Below are 20707 nucleotides of genomic sequence, written 5' to 3' on the forward strand. Positions count from 1 at the left end.
TACTAAACTGGGTTGTAAAGGAAGAACGGTGGTTTTTAATAATGATTTAAACTGTAAGGACATTATTCACAAATGCAACAAAACAATGAACAAAGCAAATGAAGTCAGTCTGTAGCTGCGAATGTGAATTGTGTGCTTAATTTGTGAGTGGCATAGCGTGTGTGAATTAGACGACTAGTTGTACCGAGTGACACTTCCTCTCAATGTTCAGTGAACCAGAAAAAAAACAAAAGAAGCAATGGTGGGTGTGAGGTTAGCAATTAGTGACCTTGCATTTGGTAAGCCAGAGCACAAAACAGCCTTTATTAATGAATTTAAAGAGTTGAAAATAGTTTTAGGACAAATCTATTAATTCTCTGGGACACTTCAATTGTTTGAGCTGTGTCGTAGGTTCTGCCTTGAAGCATTGTTACCTTAAATTGAGGGCCATATTTTCATTCTTCGTGCAAGTCTATGACACGGCACAGCGGAAATGTGTAATGAGAAAAATAACATCTATTTTGCACACGCAGTAACCACAATTTGAATGTAAAGATATTTCATGCTTCAACCCAAAAAACATTGCACTGCTCCTTCTGATGTAAATGTCTTGGCCATTTGGGGGCAGTATATAATGCAGACAAATACAGTGCCGAAATAGACAAAAAAAAAACTCAATAATAGCACATATGTCCAAAAACCCGCAAGGTGGGTCACTTATATTGTGATCTTTCTGCTTGCCAAAGTGTGAGTCATTTTATTTCAGTTTACTTTATATAGATTTATCATACGGCTACTTTTTACACGCATGCGGTCAAGAATAGTATTGCCTGTACAATTAATTAACATTTTATCACGCCAATAGTTTGCAGTAGATTCAATTTCCAGTGTATCAGGAAATAAGAGTTTGACCCATGTTGTGACGGGACAGGTTGTATTTGATTTGTGGTTGGAACTAGGACCTGGAAAATAACTTGTGCCTTTTCACTGCACCCGCAGTGGCCTCATTAACTAACTCTTTCACATCATTAAGACGTTTGTAGTGAAATTAACTGAAAGGCAAATTTAAAACGAATTAAGAAAAATGCATTGAAGAATGCATACACACACTTCATAAATCACCAGGGCAAAGCCGGAGCTGGCTTTCCATAATTAACTGCAGACTATTTATTTTATCCTGACGGCCTGTCTACAATGTGGAACTCTGCTGAGTAGAGTGTGGAATATTTTAAGAACACAGTGAAAAAGTGCGCTAACGATAATACAGTAGCCACGTTGAAAGGCAAACATTATGTAAATGCATACGAAGGAGAAAAATAACATTTGTGTTGCGTCAAATAAGCATTTACTCAAACAGTGCACAAAGAAACAATAGACCGGAAACAGTAAAGTATAAATAGCAGTAGCTTTGCCGCATATGGCCCTCGATTAAATTCTGGAAATAAAAAACGTTGACGAACCGTTGAAAGATGTAATCCCCATGTTAACCACACGATAGCAAACATCACTCATTAGCGCCTCCAGTGCAGAGGCTGGAAGTGTGAAGAAGAACTTGTCATGGCTGACACTATGCCACAACATTGATGTTGGTTTGCTGTTTATCAGTTTTATGAATGGGAAAATTAACATAGTACATAATGATACTCTTGTCCTCCCTTTTTCCTTGCTGTGCACATATCTAACACAAATGAAAAATCATTGAAGTTGCCTATCCCTGCTGTAGCTGATACTTGTCATGTAAATTCCGACTTAAGCACTCCTGCCAATCAGCCTCAACCTTCCCTTGCCTCTCTTCACACACTTGGGATTCAAGGCCCGTTACTGTCTGGGCGCCTTTTTGCCACAGTCAGTGCTGCCTCCTCGTGGGCACTGTGCCCAGCCTGGCAGCGAGCCACATCTGTAACACCATCTTCTCTCTCGTTACATCCTTACATCAGACTGCCTGTGGCTCTTTCTTCTGTCTTCATTCTGCACCACAGCTGAGATCAACACTTTGAAAGCATGCCCTCCAACCACTCGGGGAAAAATAACACAATCTCTGCTATTGGGAACAAATAGAGCGCTCGCACATTTGATTTGCTCGATTATTATGCAATCACACTGAAGGCAAGTTATTCATAAACAATGTTACATCAAGGCAGTTTAGCAGGTGCAGCAGGTGCAAATGCTGGGCTACGTTGTGTGCGTGCGTGGAGATGAATTCAGTTGTGCACATTTACTATATGAATCAACGCAAAAGGATGGAAATTGAGTTTCATGTTGTTGTTTGGCAGAATTTATACACACATGATAGGAACCCTGCCAGCAAGCACATTCAAACTCGTAGGAGGTACAATATTATTTGATCTTTGTTACAGCCTACAGCTATGATATATGTGCTTCATTGAAGCTGCAATCACTGATCTTAAATTGTGTAGGGCTGTCAGAATGTTCAAGGAGCATAAATGTAGGGCACTCAACATTACCCATCATGCACTTGAAAAAGTAGTGACCATCGGTGTTCACGCAAAAGTTGCATCAATGCATCATGAACTGGAAAATAGCGCAGTGCAAGCACAAATATAAAAGTGGTATAATTCATTCATTTTATTTAATTGATGTACAACAGAGAAAATGAAAAGCTTAAAATAAACATATTTTCTATTCACAATAAATAGTCAGGGATCTTAATGCGCTGCTTTGTCGTGACACATACAGTGGTCACCTGATTTGGAGAAAAGTAGTGAGCTGGCTGTCCGATTCGCCAAGCAGAATAAAGTAACTACTTTCCAGTGCTGTATGTAGTGCGGGACTATACAGGTAAAGTGGGCTTCGGGGATAATCGGACACAGAGAGAATTAGAGAATTTCAATTTCAATAATAGCTAACTTCGTTTAATAGCAAGTCCCCAAAGAGCTCCACCAGGGGGCACAGCATCCCCATACAAAGTGCATTGTTGTCAGAATGCTCATTGTATTTTGGGGTGGGTGGCACAGTGCCCCCAACCAGGAATACTGCACTGTGTGGCCACTCATACCGTGCATACCAGAAACTATCATTGATTATGATTTCTGTGAAGCCAGATTTGTTGTACTGGAGCTTATTTGAGTGTCTGTTGTTGTTTGTTATTGGCAGGTAATGTGATGCTTCAGTGCTGCGATCGACTGGAGACACATGCAGAGTCTACCCCGTCTCTAGCTCAAAGTCAGCCAGGATGAATTGCTGGAAATTAACAACGCTAATAGACGGACAGATGGATGCTGCCCTTTGGCCCAGTACACGAACGACGTAAGGCTAAGCAACCTATATGACAGCACATCACTCAAAATGATCTGAAAATACTGCTTGTGCTATTGTCCGCCTGAAACACCACATGCACAGTAGAAACCAAACACCTGCATATTTGTACAAGCATAATGTCTAACCCCCCCAAATACCAGGCGAGATTTTAACAGTCGCCGCATGAAAAACAAGTGCGTCTGCCTCACTCAGATTTATAATTTGCTTTCCCGGGTGAGTAAAAAGCCTTGGAGGTGAGTGCATGCACAGCAGTCATGTTTGTTAAGATACATAGTGAGAGTCTCCCCCCTTTCCTCATGAAAATAAATTTACACTCATTACTTTCTGCACACGGCATATTTCCACATCCTCAACATATTGCACAGGCTCAGAGCAATTGTGCATTGCTGCACACGGAGAAATACATACCATGAAAAATGACAACAGAGCGGGATAACTGCGAACCTGGAATATAATGGGGTGGTGGAGCGGAGGAGAAATAATCATACCGTGAGGTGGGGTGGGGTGGGGTGGGGTGGGGTGGGGGGTGAGGAGCAGTGGGAGGAGCGAGGAGAAGATGAGTCTGTGGCCTGTGGCAGGGAAATGGAGCTCTACTGCTCTGCTGCTGACTGCCTGGTTCCCCCAATAATGCTCCCATCTTTGTGGAGACAAACGAGACACACACAAATAGGCGGCAATATTGTCCATACTGTACAGTTAATCAGTAAGGCAGTTATAAAGATCCAAAGCAGACAAATCATATTCTAATTACGGGATAGATAAAGCCGGCAATGTTCTTTCTGGCTGGTCCCATAGAGCCATAATCACCCTGCAGTTTATGCTGTGAACATTAGGTGTCTCTCTTTCACTTTGCAAGGCTTGACCCAAGCTTCCGAGTGGAGCTCTCTGCTCCTGAACTCCCATCTCCACATAATATATACACCATCATTTGAAAATGGCAGTTTTTTGAAAATTCACCTTGATTATCAGACATTAAAAGTGACTTCTCCAGAGCTGAGTGTCTGGCTAGGGGGATGGCTGCAGACAGCGGAACAATACAGCGCGCTTGATATTAATGCCTGGCTAGGGTGTGGAGGGAGAAGAGAGGAGCCGACCCTTTGTTCTGTCCTCTAGCCAATTATTTTTCACGTGTGCCTCTTTTCACAACAACAAGAGAGAATTTAATTTTAATGCACTCTTTGGAAAAAGGGAAGGAAAAACATCGACAGGATTCTTAAACAGATACGGGGACTATACAGCAACAGCAGCTAAGTGTATGTACATGCACACATCTCTGAGCTGTAGATGGATGACAAGGGCAACTAGGATGACATCAACCCAAACGCACACACGCACGCACACGCAGAGAAAGAGAGCCAGAGAACAGCGTGAATCCCTTCATGCAGAATGAAATATAAAACAAACACTGCCTCGCTCCCAAACTCATGCCAAAACACAACATGGGTGCAGCCCAACCCTTCGACAAAAATAAGAAGAAGAGACGCCAAAATAATACCAGGAATGTTTCTTTACATACCGCATTGGGGTGAAAATGATGGGGGCCACATTAACATGAGCATAGCCGAGGCTCGGCGATAAGAAAGCTCCATGTGGAAATAGTGAGGATACCTGATCAAATGGCATGGAAAATAAATACCTACAATTGCTGTCGGTAGTTATGTGGCCAAATATTTTTCTAATTGGGAGGGCACTTTATCTTGCTGTCAGACAAGCTGTAAAAAAAAAGCAAAAAAAAGCAATGCAGTTCCCAGAAGGAGAGGAGCACAGCTTGCTGGCCTTTTATTAGTGCTGGAGCTCTGATATATGCCTATGCTCCAGGCTTTCATCAGAAACCTGTACTGTAAACACAAAAAAACTTACAAGCCATGGTGAGAGGAACCAAGGCAACACATCCCAAACAATTCCGCTGTATTTTCCAACATGCAATTAGCAAACATAGAGTAGTCCCAAAGTTCTACTGTCAACGGCAATGGCGCAAAGGGGTATTTTGGTACATTTACAGGTTAGCATAATGATAACACATCAAGTGCTCAAAATGGAGGAGAAACATTAAAACCCAAAAGCAACGGAGCAGAGTAGAGAGCAAACAAACACTGCCGTGCATCCGCAGCGTTAGAGAGTATTGTAACAACCCATGTAAAATGATTAAGTCACAAGAGAATCAGAAAACACACAATGCAGCTTGCACAAAAAAAGACTACTGCATAAAAAAAACAAAAAAAAAAACAGCGACAGCTCATGCAAAGCAAGTTTTGTGCTCCAAACTGACTCATGCAAACAAAGAGAGAGACAGACACACTCATACACACGCATGCATTTTGTGCACACAAACACCCCCGCACACTGACAACACAGCGGCTAAATTAAATTTCAGTCCTTGGGCAGACAACTAAACTGCTTGTGTGTGGGACTCACTCTGAGGCACAGCAAAAGCAATTCTCTGGAGACGGTGAAATTAAAGGGCACAATCCTGCTTGTTTATGGTTCTCACTCTCTTCTCCTCTCAATCACATGTTTTATTAGCAATCATTCGGCCCTAAAAGTCAGGCTTTTCGGCTGGCCACCGGCATCATGACAGCACTCGCTGGACTTTGCTTGCATTTATTCACACCTGAAGCCTTCCATTGGCAAGAAGCTCCAATCAAACCCATGAGAATCTTTTTGGAGGAAAACACACGTCCAACTCATTCAAACAATTGTATAGTTGATGCGTAGCTATTATTTTCAGTGATGGCTATGATTTGAATGACTTAAAATACAATTGTGTGTCATCACTTTTATCCCAAAATTATACTTTTACTTTACTTACATTGCTTTTGTACAAAGTAGAAAATACATATATGTTTAAAATATGTAATATCCTTCTGCAGAAGAAATTTTGCCAACTTGCCATACATAATGTGAAAGTGCTGACCTCCAAAATTTGCCTGGATATTGTAATATTGAGGCGTCGCTTTCTAACCTCCATCCCCCATCTACCGTAGGCTTGCTTCTATGTCCTCTGTCTGGAAGGAATAATCTTCTCCTGAGCTAGCACTGTTGGGATTAGCCAATGACTGCAGATAGGATGTATGCATCATTAAAGTAGAGAGAATGCTGTGCACAAGTTCAAGTCAACAAAAGGTGACAGGAAGCGATTCGGGAAAAAAAACATTAGAAATGTGACTACCTCATGTCATCTTATTGACAATATTGCGAAAATGGAATCTTTTCTCCATCTGATCTAGGAGCAAAAAATTGTAAATGTAGCAACGTGACTAGATTTCCCCCAAATTGTAAATGTCAAAGTCTGTTTGGAAAGGGCCCTTAAACCTAAAATGAAGTGTTTTAGAGAAATTGAGCTATTTGTGTGTGGGAAAATTGCCTTTTTAGGGAGTGCGTTTGAGTTATATTGCATCATTATCAAAAATTGGGTAAAAAAATTATAGAGTAAAAACTTGATTATTTTTCAACATATCTCGACAAAATTTATAATATAAATAAATAAATACTGAAATAAGTAAATAAATACAGAAGTAAACAAAATGACAAATTAATAAATGCTTATAAATATTTGGACATGCTGAATTTTATTTTGAATGTCAGTTTTTATGAAAGTGCTCATTGCTCATTTAAAAGTCCCAAAAAGTTTAAAGTTTGAAGGGTTGGATACAGTCATTTCAAAATTGAAATATAAATGTCCTTAACCCATTCCAGCTCCTGAATTTTTTTAATGTATTTATTTAAATAAGGAAAATAGTACTAAATATAGTTTATTTTTTAATATTTAATTTTACAAATGCATTTGTTAATTTGTCATTTTGTTTACTTCTGTATTTATTTACTTATTTCAGTAATACTTGGAATAATATATTGGTATAGCATTCTTTATATTTATATTGTTATATGTGTATTTATTATATATAGACAGAATTATATTACATCAAAAATATTATTGTATATTGCATATTTGAATAGTTTACATTTCCGTGGTTACTCATCATCGTATTATTGTTGTTACTTTATGTTTTTTTACAGTGTTTTGGTATAGCTGCAGTTGTTGTGACAGTGCTATATGAGCTAAGTTGAAAGTTCAGTTGAGTTAAAAAGAAACGTACAGTCCTGTTCTGGTAAAATGGGTAAATAGACAAGCATAGCACACCAGTAAAATGAATGGGCCAATACTGTAGTTTAACCTGGCTACCAAAATAACAACTTTCACCATGATGAACTACAACCACAACAATAGCATATTATAGAATGAATATCTATTTGTCAGTCAATCAAAGGCCAATATATTGATCTGGATTTTGTATTAGAATTCATTATATTCTGCAAGTGTCCAGGGATTGTGTATCAACAATATTTCAGTGATATATATGATGATATAAATGATAGCTCATAATAATGTGCCACTGTGTTCATGGGTACATACAGAAGGACGAGATACCAAGTCCTCGTCTTGGCGTTTCCTTCTCGAGTGCAGTCCTGTGTTGCATGTTGTCACCACTGCTACACCTGGAGTAAGAAACGAGACAAGCACAGATTTAGAAGGAAATGTGTATAACACATGGCAGACAGATGGGGCTACACCATGAGTTCCCAGATGATCGTCTATTTGTTTTTTGTTTTTTTGTCTGACAAGGCAAATCATAAAAAGTTAGGTCTGGCTGTAATCCATGGGTGCGGTGCAAGCGATGTTTAAATGCATATTCAATGCAAACAGCATTTAAAAAAAAATACACTCCAAATATATATTTTAAAACCTTTTAGGTTTATGTTCATTTGGTAAATCATCTTAAAAATATTTCAGATGGTGCACGACACGCTGTAACTATAAATTTAAGTGTCTCTCAGAAGACACATCATCAAGAATCAACATTATGTTAATGCTGACCACATGGACTCAAGATCGCTCGATTGAACCTTTTCTCAAACCCTACACCCACAAACGTCAATTCTAACTTTACAGTGCCACAAGGAAGCTTTTATGTTTACGGTGCCCAGAAGCACTATTGACTTCTCTGTGCTCGGAGGCCCCCGGGATAACACATAACACAGAGGACACGGTAGTTTCTGGAGAAATAGGAGCAAGCATACATAGTGTGCTATAAAAGATGAATGGATGATTAAGTATGGAGCAATAAATACTTTCCACTCTCCCAATGATCATCAAACATGTTTTAAAAGACAAATTGGAAGAGGATTGCATTGGAAGAGAATGAGAATGACTTGACTGAATGAGGAAAATTATTGGAACATCTGTAAACGTAGATGACCATGTCTATAAAAATAATGTCCAGTGAACATCAAGCAACTAAGTACAATCGAACAAAAATACAACAAACAAAAAAAAAAACAATTTTATGCTCAGCAGACACTGATGAAGATTGGAATATCAAACTTGATGGTTCTGAGGCCTACTGGATAAACCTTGGTCTTAGAGAGCACTGTACCTGCCTGTGGAATTCCTGGTGGCCTGGCTCTTGAAGCTACTGTTGGTAAATCTACAATCAACTATGTTCCATAGGAGATCATATTTATGCTCCATTCTTCAGAATGGTACTGAGACATCTTTGCTCCTGGATGTCCAGCCATGGAATCACAAAATGAGGCAGGGCGGCGAGAGGAGGAGGAAAATCAATCCACCAAATCTATCCTCTGTGCAGACAACATGCTCATACATTTCAGTGTGGATGTACACAGGCTTCTATATCCTACAATGCAGATACTTGAGGGATTAAGAAATTTCATTATATTGACTACAGGCCTGGATGTGCTTGTTTTGTGTTATTGTAAAATATGCGATTATTGTCTTCGATCTTCATGAAAATACTGCATTTACTCATTTTGTTACGGTAGGCTTGAACCTTGTTTTAGTCTTGCGTAACTAAAAAAAAAAAAAAATGCATTTCTGGCACAAAGTTATAAACAATTCCAGGAAATTGACTTATATTTAGCTTTCGGCAACATTTTTGTTGATGGCGAGCTAGATGGCGCACAGTTGCTTATCCAGTAAGTGCGTCAATAACAATAAACAACCCTAACCCTAATTAATACAATGATGCTCTACTCAATCACGAGAGGATGCGATGGAAGGAGGAGAGAGCGAGCCAAAGATGATGAGAGAGAGAGAGAGAGAGGAAGAGCTGGGAGGGAAAACGGAAAGGATGGCAGCAAGAAAACGGCAAGCAGACCTAGATTCGGCTTCATTCGGACCCTTTGCCCAGGGTGTCCGAGGTTGCGGCATCGTCGACGAAATGACGGCCAAACAAAATGGAGACTCAAACAGGAAGCAAGATAAACCATTTTTGAGCTTCTGCATTCAGGCTTGGCAAGTATTCCATTGGAATTAATAAAAATCCAGAATTTCAAGGAAAAAAGAAAAAAATGGAGACGCTTTCCATCTCCGTCCGGTTACAAGCCTCATTGTTGTCTTCAAGTTAACCAAAAGAGCCTGGTGCTCATTCCTGAATTATGATCAAAGATTATGCAAAAAGCTATATTTTGCGGATTCACTTAAAACGTGTCTCATCCGTTAGCGCTCTCTTTCTGTGTGCGATCCACACGATAACCCTGGTCTTGCTGTCTTTGCCTCACAATCGCTCCCTCTCTCTCTAGTCTCCCCAACTGATCAATACTTCATTTAAATCCGGACATTAGCACGCTAATAACGGATAAAGAAGGCGAGAACAAATACAAGCAAATGTGCATTATTAAGTGACACAAGAATGGGTATTTTAAGGGAGTGGGTTTTGAGATTTTATGAAAATATGATGCGGAAAAGCCAAGGCACAACTATATGCAAGTGTGGGGAGGCTCGCACTGCTGTTTTGATTTGAGCTCCTGAGACTCTGAGTGATCAATACACATTTCAATCCAGGCGGTGGAGAGCGACCGCAATATCTCGTCTCATCAAGAAAAAAGGCAAACATCGCCATCCCAATTATCATCTCAAATGACTGGTGTCGAGGAGACACAAGTTGGATGCTGATAGAAGCATATTTCATATTTATTCAGCAGAATTTTTACGTTAGCACCTGCACTCATAATTGGCTAATATATATGCACGCTCACACTTTTATCTATTCGCATAATTCACAATGAGCACAATCAATACTGCCCTCTCCACACGCCACGCGCCACACTCATAAAGTGTGTCTGCATTAGATCGTATAATAAGCCGTTCAGAAAAACCCAGACGAGACCAGCTAATTTCTCGGCGCTCAGCGAGATTGCCAGCGAGTGTAACTAGCTAATCTCCCCGCTCGTCAACCGTATATTTACCTGAGGAGCCTGGAAGTCACGGACGGGCCTGCGCGAGAGAGACGTATCTCATTGGAATCTGATCCCATCGAGATAACTGAACAGATCCTTGTCTCGTCAGTTTTTTGTCCACATAGACAAATGGAGGCTAGAATGAGGCAGAGAGAGAAGAGAACAAGCCAAACACTGGGTGGAAAGTGTTTCGAAATGGAGGCAAAGACAAACATGACACTACGGAACATGCACTTACAGATCCTCTGGCGGCAACGTCGACCAATGAGCAATTAGGAAGACAAGTCTTAAGTTATTGATCCGGGTTTCAAGGTTTTTTTTTTCTTTTTTCCTCTGGGCTGAAAAGGCTGCCGGAGGTTGTGTGATGGCTGCTGCAGCTAAGGGAGGCAAGACAGAGAAAGGCAGTTGAAGACGAAGCAGGAGAAAGGGCAGAGCTTTCTCTCCAAGGCCTTGAAATGTGTCGTGGGCATTATTGTTAGGTTGTCATAGATTACAGCAGACTTCGGCCTGACTTGGGTCATGTTTTGGTCCTTCGCCCACTCGCAAATGCTGCTTCACCTAAGAAAGAAACTGAGCTCATGGAAAAACCTGGCAAAAATGTATTTTTGTTCCTAGACAAGGAAAACATTCCTTTTTGGCTTGTGTCATTTGAATTGTGCAACATGAGCTTATGTTTTTAAACTTAATTTTTCAATTGAACATTTCTAGTGAAGCCACTTTCTGATGTTTTGTTTGTTAACAATTTTGTGCAATGACACACGTGTAACGTTTAGCACACACATTGCAAAATAGAAATTCATCAGGGCTCTGTATAAACATACGGTCAGAATTTTAAACACGAATCAAGCTTGATAGAGGCGACAGAATGTTCTGCTGATTCAGCTGTTGCTGTTCCAGGCTTATGATTACGGTCATGAGTTGTGTTTTTATGAGGACAGTGATCTTCCCTAAAACCTTTTTCTGAGTGTTATGAACTCATGTTTGCTGTTTAAAAATCACAGATAGAAAAGGCACATTTCCCCAATTGGTCCAAGACTTGCCTCTTAATTACAGCACTGCTGTGCTGTGTCTGTATTTTCTTCTTAATTCCAATATTTTGAAAGAAAAATGAGAATCACTCCGAGGTGATTGCTCATTCTTCCTTCATCGCCTTCTGAAAGAGGACACCTTCAACATTTAGACCTGTCACGTCACTCTCGGCTAAATCCCTAGCAACCCCCATAGCAACGGCTGAACTTGAAGATGCACGTGAAAAGCATTGTAAGCTGCTTCTTGCCACCAGGCAGAGAAAAAAGAGGTTGGGAAGGAAAAACAAGAGGGAGGCAGATATTCCAGAAATACCAGATTCAAATGTTACATCGAAGACAAAAACTGCACTCCTTCGTGAAATGATTGCGTAGCATCCATCCAATAGCAAATAGCAATAGGTTAGTGCTACATTATGAAGAGTTTATTGACCATAATTATTCAAATGACAAGTATATTTGGCAAGCTCTTCTTTGATGCTAATACAGACTTTGTTTAGAGCCCGCAACTTGTATGTATTGCAGGAGAGTCTTCATATGAAATGCTCCTAAAACTGCTGTGCCTTTTCCCAGAATTGACTATTCAAGTTTGATAATGAAGTCTGTGCATAGGTCTTTTTACCTTCAATTTATTTTTGGGGAAAAAGAAGCCTTCCATTTATTCAGGGCTAATCACACTCACTCAAGTACTCTGAGTAGTTCTTAAACAGGCATGGAAGTGACGGCCAGTTTTAAGCGTTTATTTTTCAGAGATTCAAAGCTGTAGAGGACATCTTAAATGGATTTCCTAAAGTTTTATTCTGGAATTCAGAGACAAGACACCCTGACAAAAGGCTTCGTTCCAGTCAGGAGGAATCTTAATTGAATTTCTCAGCATATTACAAAATTATGTAAAAAAAAAAACACACAAAAGGGTACATCAAAAGAGAATAGTTCTCAATGCAGGAAGGATATGATACATTTTCCATTGGCATTTCCTGAACATATTCCCCATCTATAGAAAATGTTTTCAAACTATGATTACCATTCAATATATTTAATTCTATTACGTTTTTCTCCAAAGCTAAATCTTCCAGGCGAGTGTATTGTATACGAATTCACAACGTGGGCAAACTTTGAAAGGTAAATGTAAAACAAGAATCTGCCTAACCTTTGAGACGACAGAGCCTTTGTATTGTGAAAGCTGAGGAAAGCAAGTTCTGATTTTCTGCTAGATTGCGTCTGTTCTTAAATGCAATTAATGAAATTCACAAAGACACTTTATGCTGACTAAAATTTTTCCTCCAACAACAATGCGGCAAACACTGCCGGTAACGCACGCACACTGGTACTTCTTAAGTCCAAGCACAACTTTGATTTCTGTTTGCCATAAAATGAATGCATCATCTGCAATACAGTTATAGATTATATTCAACGTCCCTTTAACATTTTTCCCTCCCCGAAACATCATGTGACACACAGGCAGCATCTCAATCAGATGCAGCGAACTTTGCAGAGGAATGATAATGTTTACCTTGCTCTTGCAGAAGGCAAACTAGAGTGGTCTGGCATTTCTCGGGGCAATGCCAAATCAAATTAGTGAAAGCAATGTTAATTTCAAGCAGCATTTCATTAAAAAGAAAAGATTGTCAGCAACAGTCTCCATGTCCTATTGACTAATCTAATAATGCTTAGTTTGTTTGCTTTAATGATATTAACCCATTAGGAAGCGGAGACAAGGCTAAATCAAGCAGACAGAGGATTTCATAATCTGGGCACCATCTGATTTCCTGACATTCGTCACAGCACGGAGTGCACGGCCGTGCACATGGTATTTAAAGCCTCAGCTGCTGCTCTACAACTATGTACAGTTGTGCTATACGTTCTCATATCTTGCAAATCCATAAGATAAAAAAAAACACGCAGGCAAAACACATCTACTGCATTTTATTTTCAACAGGATTCAAATCCAAAAGTCTTTAGCTCAATTTTTAAACAAAACTACAATAAAGAAAAGAATTAGATAACGCCCATTCAGTCATCAGTCATATTTCCCCCCGCAAATTTTTCCAAGTGAGAGTGATGCAGTTTTGCACTTTCACCACTTGATGCCTTGAGCTCAGGGGACTGCATGCTGCGTAAACACCATCTGAGACAGCCGTAATTGTGATATGTTAAGAGTTAATGGTAATATTGCTTACTTGCTTCTTTTAACCCCTTTCCATTATAAGCTTGTTTATGTTTCTCTGGCTTTGAAATCCTCAGGCATTAAACCGTGAATATAAAACTGCTCCGTTTTTTGTTGTAAAAAGAACAAAGCACATGTCAAATCATTTCAAAATATTTTCTGCCATTATTGATTTGGGGCTGTGTTCAGAATTAACAAATTTCATTCAAGATTATGTTATAGCGGCTGTCAGCACACTCTTGTCATGTACAGTGCATCTGATTAAGCCCAAATGAATTTCAGTTGTTCTAATAGTCTTTTCTGACCTTTGCTTTCTTGCAGTAGCCTGAAGGTTTTGTGCTAACACTGACTGATATATAGAACTGTTCATAATTGCTTCCACTTGTCTAAGACCTAGTTCCAGCTGACACACAATAGCTCCAAAGCAAAATGCTAACAACGTCATGCTATTAAAGCCTACGAGAGCATCAGAAATATATTTGGATTGATCAGATACACTTTTAAATTGTGTCAGTTGTTTGTTAGCTTCAATTTAACATATAAGTTTGAATGTGGCTGGTTAATTCTGATCACAGCCATATTAAAGTTACAAGAGGGTGTGCACACTTGTGCAAATAAATTAATTTATCTCAGTTGTTTATTTTGACTTCAAACTCTTGAAACAAAATCAGTTGAGTTGTAGTGCTTTGAAATGAATTAGCTTTATCTCAAAATTTGAATGTCACGAAAACCTAGCATTGGAATGGGTGCGGCTTTTTTTTTTTTTTTTTTTTTACCCACCATAGCTGACGCAGCTATCACTGTGCTGCCTAAACTCCTCATGGTATCCAAATGCCGCCTTGTAAACTGAACTGTGCAGTGTCCCTTGGTGGAAACATGGATTTAGAAGAGCTGTTTCCAGTTCTTATTGGACAGCACAGATGTTTTATTTTGCCTGTTACTGAGCATTCGGCGACGCAAATTTTACAGGATTAAAGAAAAAAAGAAAATGGCACTCAGTAGAGCACAGTATTCCCCCAAGGCCAAACAGTGATGCTGGATACACAAGATGAGAACAGGACAAAGCTGAATTTGTGGGACATGGAATATCCATTAGCAGACATGTGCTGCTGCTTGAGAGAAAAAAAAGAAGGCAATCCTAAATCACATTTTTAATCTTCCACTCCAGTCCTGTAGTGAAGCATATTACAAGCTGGGCGCCAAGGACCTGCTAGACAAATTGAGTCAGTTCTGGCAGTAACAAAAACAATTAATGGATCTGCACTTTGATCCAAATCTGCGTGGTAATTTAAGGAATTTTCCTGGGCTGTGCCACATTTTGGGCCATCTTTTAGGAGGGAATTGGGCAGTTTTGTGGAAAAAACAGGGAATCATCAGTTGTGTCGATTTTCTGCTGTGTTAATTCTTCAGAATGACTACAACACTTTCCCACTGTACTGGACTATCTCTGTGAAGGTACACCCTAAAGGGGAATGTTTGATGAATAAGAAATACTAGGTAATGAAAATGCTTCTGATTAATTTACAAAAAGAAAAAAGGGGGAGGGGGGGGCTCGTCAGATCCCCCTCCCCGAAGAAGAAAATAAATAATATAACTCATTCCTCATCAGTGAGTACGATCACTTGAATGGAATCAATCAACTGTGTTCCGCTTGGCTTTGCGCTTGGTTTCCAAATCCAATCTCTTCTGTCATCTCAGAGCACATTTATAAGGGCCCAGCCTCTTGATTATCTCCCTCCCTCGCCTCAACTCCCCCGCTTCTGCATGCTCCAATGTATTAAATTAAATGAGGTGTCTGTCCAGGTCACCCTCACCCCGGCGTCCCATAGCTTTACCCTCACTGCTGCTAATCAAGGAAGAGCACCCCTCCCTGCGAGTGTTGTGCCAGCCAGGCTGCATAAATTAGCATTAATGAGGCTCAGGGCGACCTGCCGGAAAGGAGATAGAAAGGAAAACAGAATATTAGAGATAGAACTGCATATACAGGTTCAAGCAGAACATCCACAAAGGGTTCCGTTATAATTGTACCGTGTAAAAATAAAATATAGCAAATTTGTTCTAAGAATGGGGCAGATAGATTAAAAAAAGAGAGAAATATTTAAAAAAAAAAAAAAAAAAATTTGTTTGCCTGTTTCTAGGGCTTCTACACTCGAGAGCTGATGCTTCATCGTCAACTAGCGACTCAACACTATCACTCCGTCGTAATGTTTAACCTAATTAATATAAATGAAACACAGTGTAAAATTGATGTTACTTGATTATTGCCAAGTTTACCCATATTTTATGATTTGACAGTTAATAATAAACATGATTTTGATTTTTGACCTACCTGGCAACATAGAGCTGACAACTGATTACTAACATGAGTGCAGACCATGGCAGATTTCTGAAAAGAAAATAATCAGACTTATGGGCACACTCAAATTTAATGGGGATTAATTGGAAACATAATAATTTTTTTGTTAATCCAACAGTATATATGACGGGCAGTAAAGTCCTTGCTGAGCCACTGCTTGGGTTGACTTTCAAACTAAATGCAAGCTTTAAATCAGCAACTTTTAAAATCACCAGAAGAACCCAGAGCATGGAGCAAACTGAGTAAGAACTAAGTAAACCATTTAATAAACAAACGTCAGTGTACTTTTTATGTTTACGTTAACGTACCTTTTTGGAAATGTTGGCCTGTTTAGTCCTAGCCTAGCTTGTGTTTATGTTGCCGAGTGAGTGAATCAGTGACATTGAAATTCATAACATGAAAAAGTGAACTGAGCAGGGCACACACTCACACGCTGTACACACATCTGTAGTCAGCCATTATTCAACTGTGGTCTTCTCTTGACAGTAGCTTCAGGAGCGGTCGTTATTAAGCAGAAGCCAAGAGCCTGTGCTTGAGCTACGGAGCATAATAAAAATTCCTTTTTTTCTTTAATTAACTTTTACGAGCTATGAGGGGAACATGCTGTCACCTGACTATTGCTACAGCACTGATTATTTCTTGCCATCCACAGCAAGTATCTTCTTTTCTGCTCTCCCCGAGACTCTGCAGTAAACAAGAACCTATAAAAATGGGTATTAACATACAGCACATTTCTGATATAGTTGCAGAGATATTATATGAGTCATACAACATTAAGTAGTGTAAGTGCTTGATTTTAATTTCCGCAAATAAAATGAGTACAATTTCCTTTACACCCACCTGCACATTTTGGACGGAATGGTGATAGAAAATCTTCAAATGAAAAGGCATTTTACAAAGGGAGTTCAGCTACAGCTATGAATGTGAAACCTTTATAGACATTTTAATTAATATTTCTCCGTCAGCAGCAAAGCAACTCAACCTTCTTTTTGCTTAGAAACAAACAAAGGCAGATTTGCTGATCGAAAAGGCTACTCTCTGCCTATTTGGTCTCCTCTATCCTGAGAGTCATGATAAAAGGAATGTTATAAAAGAGCGGAAATTGCATTTGTGACAAGCCTGGGCTGAAAAGAAAATTTCTATCATATAATGAACAACATTTACATGAATATCTGACATGGACAGTTCTTTTCAACTGCTGAATACACAAAGGTGCTGTTAATATTCTGACTTAACTTTGTGTCTTTGTGAGAGAGTATTGGATTCTATTTGAAGTACGCTACAGTGCATTACATAGTAGTGTTTTTGTCAAATATGTGTTGTCCATGAGTCAACCAGACACAGTATGGTAAAATCAGAATGAAATTATTAGTATCAGGAATTGGAAGAAGAAATAGGGCACAGCACTGGATTTGAATGCTGTATTGTATTTTGTAGAAAGCGTCAAGCAATGAAAATGGCACAGCACAATGGCTGACTATAAAAGCAGCGGAGGAATAGAATGAAAACGAGAGAGCGAAAGGTTGAAAGGCTGAGAAAAGAAATTAATTTATGTATATTGCAGGGCATTCATACACACACATTCCATCTGCAATCCCATCAGCTGTCAAATTGGGAAAACGATGTGGATGTGATATCTGCAAGAAGCCCTGAACTTGGCGCACCACTGAGAGCTAATCAAAACACAATCACGTTCACTGCCAGAACAGATGCACACGGTCCAGCGTCTGCACACTCATTGTCTCTGCTCATGCTCACAGCCCAGCCGATTGCTTGTCTCGCCCTTTTGTTTTCACAAATCTGGACATAGCCATGCACAGACTCAGAAAAATACTAACTTGCAGTCACACATGGGAACACCTCCATTCCATTCAATTTCCATTTCAAACCATCCACATTCTAATGTTGGACGAGGCATATGAAAAACCACGTTAAAACCCAGTTCATTTCTGTCACCTTGACCCAACTTTGGGTTGTTCTGCTAAAAAACAATCCCCCCAAAACTGGGTGTCTAGCCTAAATAGTCAAACGAGGGAATGTTTGAGGACATCTGCTGGACAGCATTAGAATGTAAGATTGGGGAGAGTCAAACGTGCAGTATGAAAGAGTAAGGCAGGATCTACGTTGTTAAAATACCACCCTACCCTACAGATTCACAACCAGAACAATCACTTTTGCACTGTATGCTTCTTGTACCTCACCCAGCCTTCTTTGCCATTGTCACAAGCACTACGTCTAACCTCGGTTGTGTAACCTTGTCAGCTCATACGCTGCGAGGATAAAGAATAAGCGAGCCAATACCCTTAGTTTTCCCCCTCATGTATCAAAAGTGCACACACGGATGCATGCACCCAAAGCACGCACAGACCTTTACACATTTTCGCTCACACAATCTGTCCCACTTGTATTTCCTAGACTGTGTTTGCAGAGTTGAATAATTGGTAAATTATTCATGCTGTTAATAACCAGCTGAGTCTCTGTGCTACAGAGGAACCCTGTTCAAACATTGCGGTGTGTGTGTGTGTGTGTCTGTATGTGTGTGTGTGCGTGTGTGCAGAGCACAATGAAATTGAGGACAATGTTTGAACAGTGAGGTGAATGTGTCTGTTGAATGTGTATGTGAGCGCAGCATGAGTTATCACAGACTGGGCTGAATTGACTGATATGCTACTTGAGGGTGGTTATAGGATGGGCTTCTGTGTCAACATAAAGGGAAACAGGTTTTGTCAAAGTGAAGGTCACTCTACAGTCAAAACACTACGACCCCCCCCACCCCACCCTTCACCTTGCTGAGCCACAAAGCTCACATTCATGCTCCTCCTAAAGTATTGAAACATTAAGGTCAATCCAATTTTCTTTTTTTTTTTTTTTGACCGTGAACATTTGGCTTAGACATTTTAATATCATGAGGTGGATACCAGACAAGACAATCAACCTTTTAGCATTTATTCTTAGATGTTTAGACCCGGATATGACATTGATTGAGTAGTTTTGTTGTACTTTTGCGTTCTTCTATTGCAGGCTTTTTTTGGGAGGGGTTACGGCCATCTGTCTTCTGTTTAGTAAGGAAAATTCATCCTCTCTTCTGGTAATTCATTTGAATAGTTTTCCACCTTGTCTTAGTTTCATAATTACTTTAATTTCTTCACATGGACTATTCTCTGGTTTTCATGTCGGTTACACTTAATTCATTTATTTGGTGATCCGCATACTCTCACCTAGATATAGTCTTCAGAAGCAAAAACCCAATTCTAAAGTGGACATAGACATCAATCATTTCTCTCCGTCGGTCCTAAAAACAAACATACCTTTATTATCTAATGTGAAATGTGACTTGGATGCAGCATTTATAATAGCTGGTTGGTGTCTAGAAAAAAACTATGACTGCAGTCAGTCCACACAGAATATACGCAATATCGACGCAATGCATAAATAGTTAAACATTCACCATAGTCATTGTCATCATCCTGCCCGATTGCGTGGGCTTTGTATCCCATTTTTTGTGACTTGGAATCAGACTGTCTTCAGTTTTCAGCATGTCTGTTTTTTCCCTTCAAGATGCTCAGTGCATGGAAAAGGCAGAGGCATTGGATGACCTTGGGACAGGTCTGATGATTTGTGTAGATTGGCAATACTGATCATAATGGAGAAATTAATAAGCTCAGGTTGTATTGGCCTGAGGGATAGGCTACAAGGTTGGAGCTGGGGTTGCGGGGCAGTGGTGGTCTGCAGTATTGGGGATGATTGCGTTCGGGGGGGTGCAAGGCAAGAAGGGGGAAAAGGTGGAGGGACTCGGGAGTGAGAGGGCACAAAATGCACGATTTCCTTAGCAGCGGTGTGCTGCTGCAGTCCATGCTGTCACACGTCAAAGAAGGAGCAAATCAAAGGCAGCTCTTTTGATGAATATAAAACAGAGCCCTGCTGAGAACCACTCTCCCTCCCTGCTTTTCTAATCACAGGGCTGCAGAGGCGATGGGCTGCTCAGTACCCCCCCACCCTCCCTCCACGCCTCCCACACACCCACCCACCCGCAACCCCACCCATGCCCGTGCGGCACAAAATGAATGAAACCCAGAAAGGAGGAGAGGAGGACAGACAGCACGAGTGATCACAACAATAGCTGCTTTATAATAACAGTCAACATTCGTCCTCTTGAGACGTGTGCACAGAAGGATGGGTGGGGTGTGGCAAGATGCTCAGGCTGGGTTTATGTTTTATCCGCAAACATCAAACAGTTACAGTTGCTTGGCTACCAGGCATGTCTTGATAAATGCTCAAAAATCTATTTTTCAGTGAGAATAACATGCTGACTGATGTGAAGCTGTTGAAATATCAAATTATTAGCTTGCTGTTTTTTACTTGGCAGGATTAAGACACATGCCGTTCTGACATGCATTTTAAATTCATGAGTTCCATTGTGTTTGTTGTATTTCTTAAAAATATTTTTGACATTCAAATGAAACACATTGACTGAATCTTGGGTAGACTAATTATTTTCTCACCTACAGATGTTGTGCATGGAACCAAAATTGTTTTTATCCATTTCCACACCAGATTTGTCTTTTTTTTGTTGGCCCTTGTGGTGTTACTTGCATCTGAAACCAAACTGAACTTCAGTCACTCTGTTTCACTGAGATTGTGTTT

General features: G+C 40.0%; 1 long non-coding RNA gene across 1 annotated transcript in view; it reads left to right on the plus strand.

The window, feature by feature from the left end:
• Positions 1-20707, plus strand: part of LOC125967501 (uncharacterized) — a 76516-nt gene that overhangs the window by 31969 nt on the left and 23840 nt on the right. The window contains exon 5 of the long non-coding RNA XR_007480751.2: positions 3094-3246. This is a non-coding gene — a long non-coding RNA (uncharacterized lncRNA). The remainder of the gene's footprint in view (positions 1-3093; positions 3247-20707) is intronic.

Source organism: Syngnathus scovelli, chromosome 4, assembly GCF_024217435.2.
Source record: "Syngnathus scovelli strain Florida chromosome 4, RoL_Ssco_1.2, whole genome shotgun sequence".
NCBI classification, from domain to species: Eukaryota; Metazoa; Chordata; class Actinopteri; order Syngnathiformes; family Syngnathidae; genus Syngnathus; species Syngnathus scovelli.